At 41.4% G+C, this 14,625-nt stretch overlaps 15 non-coding genes across 15 annotated transcripts; 6 read left to right on the top strand and 9 right to left on the bottom strand.

The window, feature by feature from the left end:
* Positions 1-1,012: 1,012 nt before the first annotated feature.
* On the top strand, positions 1,013-1,084 carry trnad-guc (transfer RNA aspartic acid (anticodon GUC)). Its single transcript has one exon. It is a non-coding gene; the product is annotated as a tRNA-Asp (tRNA).
* Positions 1,085-1,539: 455 nt separating this feature from the next.
* LOC143730389 (U5 spliceosomal RNA) lies at positions 1,540-1,655 on the bottom strand. The gene has a single exon (XR_013200590.1). It is a non-coding gene; the product is annotated as a U5 spliceosomal RNA (small nuclear RNA).
* A 987-nt stretch (positions 1,656-2,642) lies between these two features.
* Positions 2,643-2,757, bottom strand: LOC143730357 (U5 spliceosomal RNA). Its single transcript, XR_013200561.1, has one exon. It is a non-coding gene; the product is annotated as a U5 spliceosomal RNA (small nuclear RNA).
* A 473-nt stretch (positions 2,758-3,230) lies between these two features.
* trnad-guc (transfer RNA aspartic acid (anticodon GUC)) lies at positions 3,231-3,302 on the top strand. The gene has a single exon. It is a non-coding gene; the product is annotated as a tRNA-Asp (tRNA).
* A 513-nt stretch (positions 3,303-3,815) lies between these two features.
* On the bottom strand, positions 3,816-3,930 carry LOC143730270 (U5 spliceosomal RNA). The gene has a single exon (XR_013200482.1). It is a non-coding gene; the product is annotated as a U5 spliceosomal RNA (small nuclear RNA).
* Positions 3,931-4,993: 1,063 nt separating this feature from the next.
* LOC143730336 (U5 spliceosomal RNA) lies at positions 4,994-5,108 on the bottom strand. Its single transcript, XR_013200542.1, has one exon. It is a non-coding gene; the product is annotated as a U5 spliceosomal RNA (small nuclear RNA).
* A 1,056-nt stretch (positions 5,109-6,164) lies between these two features.
* Positions 6,165-6,279, bottom strand: LOC143729845 (U5 spliceosomal RNA). The gene has a single exon (XR_013200105.1). It is a non-coding gene; the product is annotated as a U5 spliceosomal RNA (small nuclear RNA).
* Positions 6,280-7,250: 971 nt separating this feature from the next.
* Positions 7,251-7,362, bottom strand: LOC143729850 (U5 spliceosomal RNA). The gene has a single exon (XR_013200109.1). It is a non-coding gene; the product is annotated as a U5 spliceosomal RNA (small nuclear RNA).
* Positions 7,363-8,598: 1,236 nt separating this feature from the next.
* Positions 8,599-8,670, top strand: trnad-guc (transfer RNA aspartic acid (anticodon GUC)). Its single transcript has one exon. It is a non-coding gene; the product is annotated as a tRNA-Asp (tRNA).
* A 454-nt stretch (positions 8,671-9,124) lies between these two features.
* On the bottom strand, positions 9,125-9,239 carry LOC143730145 (U5 spliceosomal RNA). Its single transcript, XR_013200369.1, has one exon. It is a non-coding gene; the product is annotated as a U5 spliceosomal RNA (small nuclear RNA).
* A 473-nt stretch (positions 9,240-9,712) lies between these two features.
* Positions 9,713-9,784, top strand: trnad-guc (transfer RNA aspartic acid (anticodon GUC)). Its single transcript has one exon. It is a non-coding gene; the product is annotated as a tRNA-Asp (tRNA).
* A 454-nt stretch (positions 9,785-10,238) lies between these two features.
* LOC143730391 (U5 spliceosomal RNA) lies at positions 10,239-10,354 on the bottom strand. The gene has a single exon (XR_013200592.1). It is a non-coding gene; the product is annotated as a U5 spliceosomal RNA (small nuclear RNA).
* A 471-nt stretch (positions 10,355-10,825) lies between these two features.
* On the top strand, positions 10,826-10,897 carry trnad-guc (transfer RNA aspartic acid (anticodon GUC)). Its single transcript has one exon. It is a non-coding gene; the product is annotated as a tRNA-Asp (tRNA).
* A 2,670-nt stretch (positions 10,898-13,567) lies between these two features.
* On the bottom strand, positions 13,568-13,683 carry LOC143730060 (U5 spliceosomal RNA). The gene has a single exon (XR_013200292.1). It is a non-coding gene; the product is annotated as a U5 spliceosomal RNA (small nuclear RNA).
* Positions 13,684-14,155: 472 nt separating this feature from the next.
* On the top strand, positions 14,156-14,227 carry trnad-guc (transfer RNA aspartic acid (anticodon GUC)). Its single transcript has one exon. It is a non-coding gene; the product is annotated as a tRNA-Asp (tRNA).
* The last annotated feature ends 398 nt before the right edge of the window (positions 14,228-14,625 follow it).

Here is a 14,625-nt window from a genome sequence, read left to right as displayed (position 1 = left end):
ACAGTACCGTACCGCCCAGAGAAGCAATTGGGATGACCAGTCCTTGTTAGTATAGTGGACAGTATCTCCGCCTGTCACGCGGAAGACCGGGGTTCGATTAGTCTTCTTCTTTATCACGACCAAACACCTTGCATAAGCTCAGGCTTTACCGTGGAAGGCGCTGTTAAAGTCAACCTGCCGTTCAAGACTCACTTGATTATGTTTAGCTAATTGCATTTGAAAGATTTTACTTTCAAGAAAGCGTTTGCAATAGGTTTGTAAAAGGTGTTTTTTGAATGTTTTGCCTGCGTCTTTTTTTTTTGTGGCATTTTCACTGTTCTGACCAGCGTGTTCCGTTCCGAACGCTTGGAAACAGTGAATAATTTTGCGAAGCAATCGGTTCAAAGCTTTGTTTCTCCCATCACTACCCTTTTGTGCTTGGTAAAACTTACATTCACACTGCTGCCTTGGACAAAACAGCCAACTCTTTTAGCCACGCTCTTTAGTAAATCTTTAATAAAAGGCGAAAGATTTATGCGTGAATGAAGAGAAACTCGAGCTGTACCCATGAGACGTTGGGACAATGTGGTCGCAAGCACATGCAACCATGCTCAGCAAGGGTAATGTGTGGTGCAGGCTCCTCCCATCCAGCTTATTTTCTTTAAAAAAAAACAGTAATATAGCCATATCCATTAGAGGAAGGAGCAAATGTAAATAGAATCTGCCCCATAACCAAATGTCCGCAAACCCTGTCCGAGAGGATGTCACTTAATCCGATAGTATGTCGAAGACCAGTGGTAGTATTCGCATGAGATTTTTATGAACTTCCTGGATGCTAAATGAACAAACCCTTCATCTCCTTGGATTGCGGGGGGATACCTCCATAGGACAGGGTGAGCTCCTTGGCCAAAATAAAAGGCTTAAATAATAACAACTCCATTAATGGAAAGCATATCCAGTATTAAGTGACGTCTCAACGGTTGAGCATAGACAGCAGTGCGGTACCGCCCAGAGAAGTTACTGTGATGGCCAGTCCTCGTTAGTATAGTGGACAGTATCTCCGCCTGTCACGCGGAAGACCGGGGTTCGATTCCCCGACGGGGAGTCTTCTTCTTTATCACGACCAAACACCTTGCATAAGCTCAGGCTTTACCGTGGAAGGCGCTGTTAAAGTCAACCTGCCTTTCAAGACTCACTTGATTATGTTTAGCTAATTGCATTTTAAAAATTTTACTTTCAAGAAAGCATTTGCAATAGGTTTGTAAAATGTGTTTTTTGAATGTTTGGCCTGAGTCTTTTTTTTTTTTGTGGCATTTTCACTGTTCTGACCAGCGTGTTGCGTTCCGAACGCTTGGAAACAGTGAATAATGTTGCGAAACAATCGGTTCAAAGCTTTGTTTCTCCCATCACTACCCTTTTGTGCTTGGTAAAACTTACATTCACACCGCTGTCTTGGACAAAACAGCCAATTCTTTTAGCCACGCTCGATCTGTGGCCCGGCCTATTGTGGTACTTTGTTACAAGCTGCCAAACGTCCTCTGTTCTTGAACAAACACATGTAGCTCTGCTGTGAGAAGAGCATCCCAAAATATCAGAAACTCTCAAATGTTCCCCTCCACGGAAATCTTTAGTAAAAGGCGAAAGATTTATGCGTGAATGAAGAGAAACTCGAGCTGTACCCATGAGACGTTGGGACAATGTGGTCGCAAGCACATGCAACCATGCTCAGCAAGGGTAATGTCTGGTGCAGGCTCCTCCCATCCAGCTTATTTTCTTTAAAAGAAAAAACAATAATACAGCCATATCCATTAGAGGAAGGAGCAAATGTAAAAAGAATCTGCCCCATCACCAAATGTCCGCAAACCCTGTCCAAGAGGATGTCACTGAATCCGATAATATGTCGAAGACCAGTGGTAGTATTCGCATGAGATTTTTATGAACTTCCTGGATGCTAAATGAACAAACCCTTCATCTCCTTGGATTGCGGGTGGATACCTCCATAGGACAGGGTGAGCTCCTTGGCCAAAATAAAAGGCTTAAATAATAATAACTCCATTAATGGAAAGCATATCCAGTATTAAGTGACGTCTCAACGGTTGAGCATAGACAACAGTACCGTACCGCCCAGAGAAGCAATTGGGATGACCAGTCCTCGTTAGTATAGTGGACAGTATCTCCGCCTGTCACGCGGAAGACCGGGGTTCGATTAGTCTTCTTCTTTATCACGACCAAACACCTTGCATAAGCTCAGGCTTTACCGTGGAAGGCGCTGTTAAAGTCAACCTGCCGTTCAAGACTCACTTGATTATGTTTAGCTAATTGCATTTGAAAGATTTTACTTTCAAGAAAGCGTTTGCAATAGGTTTGTAAAAGGTGTTTTTTGAATGTTTTGCCTGCGTCTTTTTTTTTTGTGGCATTTTCACTGTTCTGACCAGCGTGTTCCGTTCCGAACGCTTGGAAACAGTGAATAATTTTGCGAAGCAATCGGTTCAAAGCTTTGTTTCTCCCATCACTACCCTTTTGTGCTTGGTAAAACTTACATTCACACCGCTGTCTTGGACAAAACAGCCAATTCTTTTAGCCACGCTCGATCTGTGGCCCAGCCTATTGTTGTACTTTGTTACAAGCTGCCAAACGTCCTCTGTTCTTAAACAAACACATGTAGCTCTGCTGTGAGCAGAGCATCCAAAAATATCAGAAACTCGCAACTGTTCCCCTCCACGGAAATCTTTAGTAAAAGGCGAAAGATTTATGCGTGAATGAAGAGATACTCGAGCTGTACCCATGATACGTTGGGACAATGTGGTCCCAAGCACATGCAACCATGCTCAGCAAGGGTAATGTCTGGTGCAGGCTCCTCCCATCCAGCTTATTTTCTTTAAAAAAAAAACAATAATACAGCCATATCCATTAGAGGAAGGAGCGAATGTAAAAATAATCTGCCCCATCACCAAATGTCCGCAAACCCTGTCCAAGAGGATGTCACTGAATCCGATAGTATGTCGAAGACCAGTGGTAGTATTCGCATGAGATTTTTATGAACTTCCTGGATGCTAAATGAACAAACCCTTCATCTCCTTGGATTGCGGGTGGATACCTCCATAGGACAGGGTGAGCTCCTTTTCCAAAATAAAAGGCTTAAATAATAATAACTCCATTAATGGAAAGCATATCCAGTATTAAGTGACGTCTCAACGGTTGAGCATAGACAACAGTACCGTACCGCCCAGAGAAGCAACTGTGATGAACAGTCCTCGTTAGTATAGTGGACAGTATCTCCGCCTGTCACGCGGAAAACCGGGGTTCGATTCCCCGATGGGGAGTCTTCTTCTTTATCACGACCAAACACCTTGCATAAGCTCAGGCTTTACCGTGGAAGGCGCTGTTAAAGTCAACCTGCCGTTCAAGACTCACTTGATTATGTTAAGCTAATTGCATTTGAAAAATTTTACTTTCAAGAAAGCGTTTGCAATAGGTTTGTAAAAGGTGTTTTTTGAATGTTTGGCCTGAATCTTTTTTTTGTGGCATTTTCACTGTTCTGACCAGCGTGTTCTGTTCCGAACGCTTGGAAACAGTGAATAATTTTGCGAAGCAATCGGTTCAAAGCTTTGTTTCTCCCATCACTACCCTTTTGTGCTTGGTAAAACTTACATTCACACTGCTGACACAAGACTCGAAGTTGTGAACTGGGAAAGTGTGGATGGTTTGACGACTACCCAGTTCCAGTCTTGGACAAAACAGCCAATTCTTTTAGCCACGCTCGATCTCTGGCCCAGCCTATTGTGGTACTTTGTTACAAGCTGCCAAAAGTCCTCTGTTCTTGAACAAACACATGTAACTCTGCTGTGAGCAGAGTATCCAAAAATATCAGAAACTCGCAAATGTTCCTCTCCACGGAAATCTTTAGTAAAAGGCGAAAAATTTATGCGTGAATGAAGAGAAACTCGAGCTGTACCCCATGAGATGTTGGGACAATGTGGTCCCTAGCACATGCAACCATGCTCAGCAAGGGTAATGTCTGGTGCAGGCTCCTCCCATCCAGCTTATTTTCTTTAAAAAAACAAAACAATAATACAGCCATATCCATTAGAGGAAGGAGCAAATGTAAAAAGAATCTGCCCCATCACCAAATGTCCGCAAACCCTGTCCAAGAGGATGTCACTGAATCCGATAGTATGTCGAAGACCAGTGGTAGTATTCACATGAGATTTTTATGAACTTCCTGGATGCTAAATGAACAAATCCTTCATCTCCTTGGATTGCGGGTGGATACCTCCATAGGACAGGGTGAGCTCTTTGGCCAAAATAAAAGGCTTAAATAATAATAACTCCATTAATGGAAAGCATATCCAGTATTAAGTGACGTCTCAACGGTTGAGCATAGACATCAGTACAGTACCGCCCAGAGAAGCAACTGTGATGACCAGTCCTCGTTAGTATAGTGGACAGTATCTCTGTCTGTCACGCGGAATACAGGGGTTCGATTCCCCGACGGGAGTCTTCTTCTTTATCACGACCAGACACCTTGCATAAGCTCAGGCTTTACCGTGGAAGGCGCTTTTAAAGTCAACCTGCCGTTCAAGACTCACTTGATTATGTTTAGCTAAGTGCATTTGAAAGATTTTACTTTCAAGAAAGCGTTTGCAATAGGTTAGTAAAAGGTGTTTTTTGAATGTTTGGCCTGAGTCTTTTTTTTTTTTTTGGCATTTTCACTGTTCTGACCAGCGTGTTGCGTTCCGAACGCTTGGAAACAGTGAATAATGTTGCAAAACAATCGGTTCAAAGCTTTGTTTCTCCCATCACTACCCTTTTGTGGTTGGTAAAACTTACATTCACACTGCTGACACAAGACTCGAAGTTGTGAACTGGGAATGTGTGGATGGTTTGACGACTACCCAGTTTCAGTCTTGGACAAAACAGCCAATTATTTTAGCCACACTCGATCTCTGGCCCAGCCTATTGTGGTACTTTGTTACAAGCTGCCAAAATCCTCTGTTCTTGAACAAACACGTGTAGCTCTGCTGTGAGCAGAGCATCCAAAAATATCAGAAACTCGCAAATGTTCCCCTCCACGGAAATCTTTAGTAAAAGGCGAAAGATATATGCGTGAATGAAGAGAAACTCGAGCTGTACCAATGATACGTTGGGACAATGTGCTCACAAGCACATGCAACCATGCTCAGCAAGGGTAATGTCTGGTGCAGGCTCCTCCCATCCAGCTTATTTTCTTTTAAAAAAAAAACAATAATACAGCCATATCCATTAGAGGAAGTAGCAAATGTAAAAAGAATCTGCCCCATCACCAAATGTCCGCAAACCCTGTCCAAGAGGATGTCACTGAATCCGATAGTATGTCGAAGACCAGTGGTAGTATTCGCATGAGATTTTTATGAACTTCCTGGATGCTAAATGAACAAACCCTTCATCTCCTTGGATTGCGGGTGGATACCTCCATAGGACAGGGTGAGCTCCTTTGCCAAAATAAAAGGCTTAAATAATAATAACTCCATTAATGAAAAGCATATCCAGTATTAAGTGACGTCTCAACGGTTGAGCATAGACAACAGTACCGTACCTCCCAGAGAAGCAACTGTGATGAACAGTCCTGTTAGTATAGTGGACAGTATCTCCGCCTGTTGCGGAAGACCGGGGTTCGATTCCCCGACGGGGAGTCTTCTTCTTTATCACGACCAAACACCTTGCATAAGGTCAGGCTTTACCGTGGAAGGCGCTGTTAAAGTCAACCTGCCGTTCAAGACTCACTTGATTATGTTAAGCTAATTGCATTTGAAAAATTTTACTTTCAAGAAAGCGTTTGCAATAGGTTTGCAAAAGCTGTTTTTTGAATGTTTGGCCTGAATCTTTTTTTTGTGGCATTTTCACTGTTCTGACCAGCGTGTTCTGTTCCGAACGCTTGGAAACAGTGAATAATTTTGCGAAGCAATTGGTTCAAAGCTTTGTTTCTCCCATCACTACCCTTTTGTGCTTGGTAAAACTTACATTCACACTGCTGACACAAGACTCAAAGTTGTGAACTGGGAAAGTGTGGATGGTTTGACGACTACCCAGTTCCAGTCTTGGACAAAACAGCCAATTCTTTTAGCCACGCTCGATCTCTGGCCCAGCCTATTGTGGTACTTTGTTACAAGCTGCCAAACGTCCTCTGTTCTTGAACAAACACATGTAACTCTGCTGTGAGCAAGGTATCCAAAAATATCAGAAACCCGCAAATGTTCCTCTCCACGGAAATCTTTAGTAAAAGGCGAACAATTTATGCGTGAATGAAGAGAAACTCGAGCTGTACCCATGAGACGTTGGGACAATGTGGTCGCTAGCACATGCAACCATGCTCAGCAAGGGTAATGTCTGGTGCAGGCTCCTCCCATCCAGCTTATTTTCTTTAAAAAAACAAAACAATAATACAGCCATATCCATTAGAGGAAGGAGCAAATGTAAAAAGAATCTGCCCCATCACCAAATGTCCGCAAACGCTGTCCAAGAGGATGTCACTTAATCCGATAGTATGTCGAAGACCAGTGGTAGTATTCGCATGAGATTTTTATGAACTTCCTGGATGCTAAATGTACAAACCCTTCATCTCCTTGGATTGCGGGGGGATACCTCCATAGGACAGGGTGAGCTCCTTGGCCAAAATAAAAGGCTTAAATAATAACAACTCCATTAATTGAAAGCATATCCAGTATTAAGTGACGTCTCAACGGTTGAGCATAGACAGCAGTGCGGTACCGCCCAGAGAAGCTACTGTGATGGCCAGTCCTCGTTAGTATAGTCGACAGTATCTCCGCCTGTCACGCGGAAGACCGGGGTTCGATTCCCCGACGGGCAGTCTTCTTCTTTATCACGACCAAACACCTAGCATAAGCTCAGGCTTTACCGTGGAAGGCGCTGTTAAAGTCAACCTGCCTTTCAAGACTCACTTGATTATGTTTAGCTAATTGCATTTTAAAGATTTTACTTTCAAGAAAGCATTTGCAAAAGGTTTGTAAAATGTGTTTTTTGAATGTTTGGCCTGAGTCTTTTTTTTTTGTGTGGCATTTTCACTGTTCTGACCAGCGTGTTGTGTTACGAACGCTTGGAAACAGTGAATAATGTTGCGAAACAATCGGTTCAAAGCTTTGTTTCTCCCATCACTACCCTTTTGTGCTTGGTAAAACTTACATTCACACTGCTGACACAAGAATCGAAGTTGTGAACTGGGAAAGTGTGGATGGTTTGACGACTACCCAGTTCCAGTCTTGTTCAAAACAGCCAATTCTTTTAGCAGAGCATCCAAAAATATCAGAAACTCGCAAATGTTCCCCTCCGCGGAAATCTTTAGTAAAAGGTGAAAGATTTATGCGTGAATTAAGAGAAACTCGAGCTGTACCCATGATACGTTGGGACAATGTGGTCACAAGCACATGTAACCATGCTCAGCAATGGTAATGTCTGGTGCAGGCTCCTCCCATCCAGCTTATTTTCTTTTTAAAAAAAAACAATAATACAGCCATATCCATTAGAGGAAGGAGCAAATGTAAAAAGAATCTGCCCCATCACCAAATGTCCGCAAACCCTGTCCAAGAGGATGTCACTGAATCCGATAGTATGTCGAAGACCAGTGGTAGTATTCGCATGAGATTTTTATGAACTTCCTGGATGCTAAATGAACAAACCCTTCATCTCCTCGGATTGCGGGTGGATACCTCCATAGGACAGGGTGAGCTCCTTTTCCAAAATAAAAGGCTTAAATAATAATAACTCCATTAATGGAAAGCATATCCAGTATTAAGTGACGTCTCAACGGTTGAGCATAGACAACAGTACCGTACCGCCCAGAGAAGCAACTGTGATGAACAGTCCTCGTTAGTATAGTGGACAGTATCTCCGCCTGTCACGCGGAAGACCGGGGTTCGATTAGTCTTCTTCTTTATCACGACCAAACACCTTGCATAAGCTCAGGCTTTACCGTGGAAGGCGCTGTTAAAGTCAACCTGCCGTTCAAGACTCACTTGATTATGTTTAGCTAATTGCATTTGAAAGATTTTACTTTCAAGAAAGCGTTTGCAATAGGTTTGTAAAAGGTGTTTTTTGAATGTTTGTCCTGAGTCTTTTTTTTTGTTGCATTTTCACTGTTCTGACCAGTGTGTTGCGTTCCGAACGCTTGGAAACAGTGAATAATGTTGCGAAACAATCGGTTCAAAGCTTTTTTTCTCCCATCACTACCCTTTTGTGCTTGGTAAAACTTACATTCACACTGCTGACACAAGACTCGAAGTTGTGAACTGGGAAAGTGTGGATGGTTTGACGACTACCCAGTTCCAGTCTTGGACAAAACAGCCAATTCTTTTAGCCACGCTCAATCTCTGGCCCAACCTAATGTGGTAATTTGTTACAAGGTGCCAAACGTCCTCTGTTCTTGAACAAACACATGTAGCTCTGCTGTGAGCAAGACAATTCTTGGATACCTCCATAGGACAGGGTGAGCTCCTTGGCCAAAATAAAAGGTTTAAATAATAATAACTCCATTAATGGAAAGCATATCCAGTATTAAGTGACGTCTCAACGGTTGAGCATAGACAACAGTAACACACCGCCCAGAGAAGCAACTGTGATGACCAGTCCTCGTTAGTATAGTGGACAGTATCTCTGCCTGTCACGCGGAAGACCGGGGTTCGATTCCCCGACGGGGAGTCTTCTTCTTTATCACGACCAAACACCTTGCATAAGCTCGGGCTTTACCGTGGAAGGTGCTGTTAAAGTCAACCTGCCGTTCAAGACTCGCTTGATTATGTTTAGCTAATTGCATTTGAAAGATTTTACTTTCAAGAAAGCGTTTGCAATAGGTTTGTAAAAGGTGTTTTTTGAATGTTTGGCCTGACTCTTTTTTTTTGTGTGGGATTTTCACTGTTCTGACCAGCGTGTTCCATTCCGAACGCTTGGAAACAGTAAATAATTTTGCGAAGCAATCAGTTCAAAGCTTTGTTTCTCCCATCACTACCCTTTTGTGCTTGGTAAAACTTACATTCACACCGCTGTCTTGGACAAAACAGCCAATTCTTTTAGCCACGCTCGATCTGTGGCCCAGCCTATTGTGGTACTTTGTTACAAGCTGCCAAATGTCCTCTGTTCTTGAACAAACACATGTAGCTCTGCTGTGAGCAGAGCATCCAAAAATATCAGAAACTCGCAAATGTTCCCCTCCACGGAAATCTTTAGTAAAAGGCGAAAGATTTATGCGTGAATGAAGAGAAACTCGAGCTGTACCCATGAGACGTTGGGACAATGTACTCCCAAGCACATGCAACCATGCTCAGCAAGGGTAATGTCTGGTGCAGGCTCCTCCCATCCAGCTTATTTTCTTAAAAAAAAAAACAATAATACAGCCATATCCATTAGAGGAAGGAGCAAATGTAAAAAGAATCTGCCCCATCACCAAATGTCCGCAAACCCTGTCCAAGAGGATGTCACTGAATCCGATAGTATGTCGAAGACCAGTGGTAGTATTCGCATGAGATTTTTATGAACTTCCTGGATGCTAAATGAACAAACCCTTCATCTCCTTGGATTGCGGGTGGATACCTCCATAGGACAGGGTGAGCTCCTTGGCCAAATTAAAAGGCTTAAATAATTATAACTCCATTAATGGAAAGCATATCCAGTATTAAGTGACGTCTCAACGGTTGAGCATAGACAACAGTACCGTACCGCCCAGAGAAGCCACTGAAATGACCAGTCCTCGTTAGTATAGTGGACAGTATCTCCGCCTGTCACGCGGAAGACCGGGGTTCAATTCCCCGACGGGGAGTCTTCTCCTTTATCACGACCAAACACCTTGCATAAGCTCAGGCTTTACCGTGGAAGGCGCTGTTAAAGTCAACCTGCCGTTCAAGACTCACTTGATTATGTTTAGCTAATTGCATTTGAAAGATTTTACTTTCAAGAAAGCGTTTGCAATAGGTTTGTAAAAGGTGTTTTTTGAATGTTTGGCCTGAGTCTTTTTTTTTTTTTGGCATTTTCACTGTTCTGACCAGCGTGTTCCGTTCCGAACGCTTGGAAACAGTGAATAATTTTGCGAAGCAATCAGTTCAAAGCTTTGTTTCTCCCATCACTACCCTTTTGTGCTTGGTAAAACTTACATTCACACCGCTGTCTTGGACAAAACAGCCAATTCTTTTAGCCACGCTCGATCTGTGGCCCAGCCTATTGTGGTACTTTGTTACAAGCTGCCAAACGTCCTCTGTTCTTGAACAAACACATGTAGCTCTGCTGTGAGCAGAGCATCCTAAAATATCAGAAACTCTCAAATGTTCCCCTCCACAGAAATCTTTAGTAAAAGGCGAAAGATTTATACGTGAATGAAGAGAAACTCGAGCTGTACCCATGAGACTTGGGACAATGTGATCGCAAGCACATGCAACCAAGCTCAGCAAGGGTAATGTCTGGTGCAGGCTCCTCCCATCCAGCTTATTTTCTTTAAAAAAAAAACAATAATACAGCCATATCCATTAGAGGAAGGAGCAAATGTAAAAAGAATCTGCCCCATCACCAAATGTCCGCAAACCCTGTCCAAGAGGATGTCACTGAATCCGATAGTATGTCGAAGACCAGTGGTAGTATTCGCATGAGATTTTTATGAACTTCCTGGATGCTAAATGAACAAACCCTTCATCTCCTTGGATTGCGGGTGGATACCTCAATAGGACAGGGTGAGCTCCTTGGCCAAAATAAAAGGCTTAAATAATTATAACTCCATTAATGGAAAGCATATCCAGTATTAAGTGACGTCTCAACGGTTGAGCATAGACAACAGTACCGTACCGCCCAGAGAAGCCACTGTGATGACCAGTCCTTGTTAGTATAGTGGACAGTATCTCCGCCTGTCACGCGGAAGACCGGGGTTCAATTCCCCGACGGGGAGTCTTCTCTTTTATCATGACCAAACACCTTGCATAAGCTCAGGCTTTACCGTGGAAGGCGCTGTTAAAGTCAACCTGCCCTTCAAGACTCACTTGATTATGTTTAGCTAATTGCATTTGAAAGATTTTACTTTCAAGAAAGCGTTTGCAATAGGTTTGTAAAAGGTGTTTTTTGAATGTTTGGCCTGAGTCTTTTTTTTGTGTGGCATTTTCACTGTTCTGACCAGCGTGTTCCGTTCCGAATGCTTGGAAACAGTGAACAATTTTGCGAAGCAATCAGTTCAAAGCAAGGTTATAATCCTTAACGAAAACGAACGAAAAAACGAAAACTAGGTGGGAAAAAACATTGTCGTTAACTAAAATAAAAATAAAAACGAGGCATTACAAAAAAACGATAACTAACTAAAACTGTAATGTGTGTTTGGCAAAACTAACTAAAATAAAATAAAATAATAGAGTAAATGTCCTTAGTTTTCGTCTTTGTAAATGTCTTTCATTTTTAACGCTATTTAAAACACGCAGTGTATTCGTTCAGCTGCATTTCCTTTCGCTGCTCTCCCTCCGTCTCTCTGTCACATGCACGCGCACACACACACACACACACACACACACAGCCCCTCCCCTCCGTGCACACCGCGTCTCCATGAAAACGAGGGTTCGACGTTGAAAGCAAGTTCGCGAAAGGTTGGTATCTCGTGAACACCTTTACACAATCACACATTAAAAAGTGGTGCAAAAATATTTTTAATTCTGAATACATTATTGTCTGTGTGTTAATGTCGACCCGAGAAGCGATTGCGCCTTCTTTAGAAAGTTAACTAGTCGCAAATTTGAGGTAAAATGCACTTGGGTTGTCGATATCAAATATATAAGCTGTGATTCAAATATTAAATAATGTTATGTCATTATTCAATACAGATGAGTAGCCGGTCCGACATTAATTTTATGGCCCGCGTCATGCAAAAGATGAATGCACTTTTTATTTTATTTTTAGTTCAAAGGTTGTGCGAATGTTAGACAGTGTGCCTTATATGTAGCCTATATGTTTAATACCGCGGAGTCGGACGCTTTGGATAATCCGTGGTTCAATTAATAAAAAATAACACTTATCATCGTCATTGCGATGTGTGTGGAATGTTTAATGTAGCTTTATATAGCTACTTGATATCTCCGAAATGTAACCATTAACTTGATAAGCGCAACAAATAGCGAAACAAGCGGTAAAGCTGTCAGTTTGTGTGTGCACGCAGAGCTCGTGCATTCAGAGCTGCGCACTTTCAATTGCGTAATTTAAATATCACACTTTAATTATTTATAGCTCATAACTTATAAAAAATAAAATAAAACAAGGTGTTATTACTATATGACAAATGATAGACAGCTATACAGCGCGCAAGGACTGAATTGAGCTCTCTTTCGCGTCTGAATGGACAAATACACAGCATTATGTATAAATGTCCGTTTTGGAGAGTATTCATGCAAACACAGTCAGTTATGTCTTTACAGAACATACAGTTGTGAGAATATCGGATGTGCATCAGTGCAATTGGATCTGCACTCGGTCTTAAAGTGACAGTGCGTAATAAACCTAATGCCGTCTGTGCACTTAATATCAATCAAACAACAAAATAAAAAGAGAAAAGAATTCACTGCTCTTTAATGAGAAATAGCCTGTATTTGCTCAATGATTTTCTCCATGTATTTTGAGTTTTTTAATACTCTTGAGTATTATTTTTGTTTTAATACATTTATAATCTACTTTTTTGTTCCAGATTTTTTTAATTTTTATTTTCATATTCAGTATTACTTTAAATCGGACAAAGACTAGCAATACTTACCTTGCAAGGAGGTTTTTAATACTCTGTTTGGGTATGAACTCTTTTTTTGTGCTTAATTTTAATAATTAATATTGCTAGAAAACTGTTAATCTACTTTTTTGTTCCAGATTTTGTTTCACGTTCAGTATTAGCCTACTTTAAATAGGACAAACACTAGCAAGACTTACCTAGCAAGATAGGCAATACACAATATTTCGTACTTATTTAGAAATGCAGTTTATGTCGTCTTTAGTCTATTTGCTATTTAGTTTTTTTTCCTGGCACACGTCACTTACACATTTTGCACTTTACTGCGGAGTCTTGTGCAGACTGTTTACATATTTGTGCCCATATGTACATTTTATGTACTGGTTTTATTGTTGAATAGATATTTCTAAAATTGTATGATGTTTTCGTTGAGTTATTATTACACAATTCTTTTTCTGACCTTTTTGAATCTTGCCCCTGACAAATAACCCAAAATCCAAAAAAAGACTAAAACTAACATTAAAACTAATAAAAACTAAACTAAAACTAAGCATTTTCAAAAAATAAAAACTAAACTAAACTAGCAAACCCACTTTAAAAACTAATTAAAACTAAACTGAATTTGAAAACCAAAATTCAAAACGAAATAAAAATAAAAACTAATGAAAAATGCAAAACTATAATAACCTTGGTTCAAAGCTTTGTTTCTCCCATCACTACCCTTTTGTGCTTGGTAAAACTTACATTCACACCGCTGTCTTGGACAAAACAGCCAATTCTTTTAGCCACGCTCGATCTGTGGCCCGGCCTATTGTGGTACTTTGTTACAAGCTGCCAAACGTCCTCTGTTCTTGAACAAACACATGTAGCTCTGCTGTGAGCAGAGCATCCAAAAATATCAGAAACTCTCAAATGTTCCCCTCCACGGAAATCTTTAGTAAAAGGCGAAAGATTTATGCGTGAATGAAGAGAAACTCGAGCTGTACCCATGAGACGTTGGGACAATGTGGTCGCAAGCACATGCAACCATGCTCAGCAAGGGTAATGTCTGGTGCAGGCTCCTCCCATCCAGCTTATATTCTTTAAAAAAAAAACAATAATACAGCCATATCGATTAGAGGAAGGAGCAAATGTAAAAAGAATCTGCCCCATCACCAAATGTCCGCAAACCCTGTCCAAGAGGATGTCACTGAATCCGATAGTATGTCGAAGACCAGTGGTAGTATTCGCATGAGATTTTTATGAACTTCCTGGATGCTAAATGAACAAACCCTTCATCTCCTTGGATTGCGGGTGGATACCTCCATAGGACAGGGTGAGCTCCTTGGCCAAAATAAAAGGCTTAAATAATTATAACTCCATTAATGGAAAGCATATCCAGTATTAAGTGACGTCTCAACGGTTGAGCATAGACAACAGTACCGTACCGCCCAGAGAAGCCACCGTGATGACCAGTCCTTGTTAGTATAGTGGACAGTATCTCCGCCTGTCACGCGGAAGACCGGGGTTCAATTCCCCGACGGGGAGTCTTCTCTTTTATCATGACCAAACACCTTGCATAAGCTCAGGCTTTACCGTGGAAGGCGCTGTTAAAGTCAACCTGCCGTTCAAGACTCACTTGATTATGTTTAGCTAATTGCATTTGAAAGATTTTACTTTCAAGAAAGCGTTTGCAATAGGTTTGTAAAAGGTGTTTTTTGAATGTTTGGCCTGAGTCTTTTTTTTTTGTGGCATTTTCACTGTTCTGACCAGTGTGTTCCGTTCCGAATGCTTGGAAACAGTGAACAATTTTGCGAAGCAATCAGTTCAAAGCAAGGTTATAATCCTTAACGAAAACGAACGAAAAAACGAAAACTAGGTGGGAAAAAACATTGTCGTTAACTAAAATAAAAATAAAAACGAGGCATTACAAAAAAACGATAACT

This window comes from Siphateles boraxobius, unplaced genomic scaffold (assembly GCF_051911475.1).
Source record: "Siphateles boraxobius isolate OS27281-9 unplaced genomic scaffold, OSU_SipBor_1 8, whole genome shotgun sequence".
Classification (NCBI taxonomy): Eukaryota; Metazoa; Chordata; class Actinopteri; order Cypriniformes; family Leuciscidae; genus Siphateles; species Siphateles boraxobius.
Note: the sequence above shows the minus strand (reverse complement) of the source record. Positions and strands in the feature narration are given on the sequence as shown.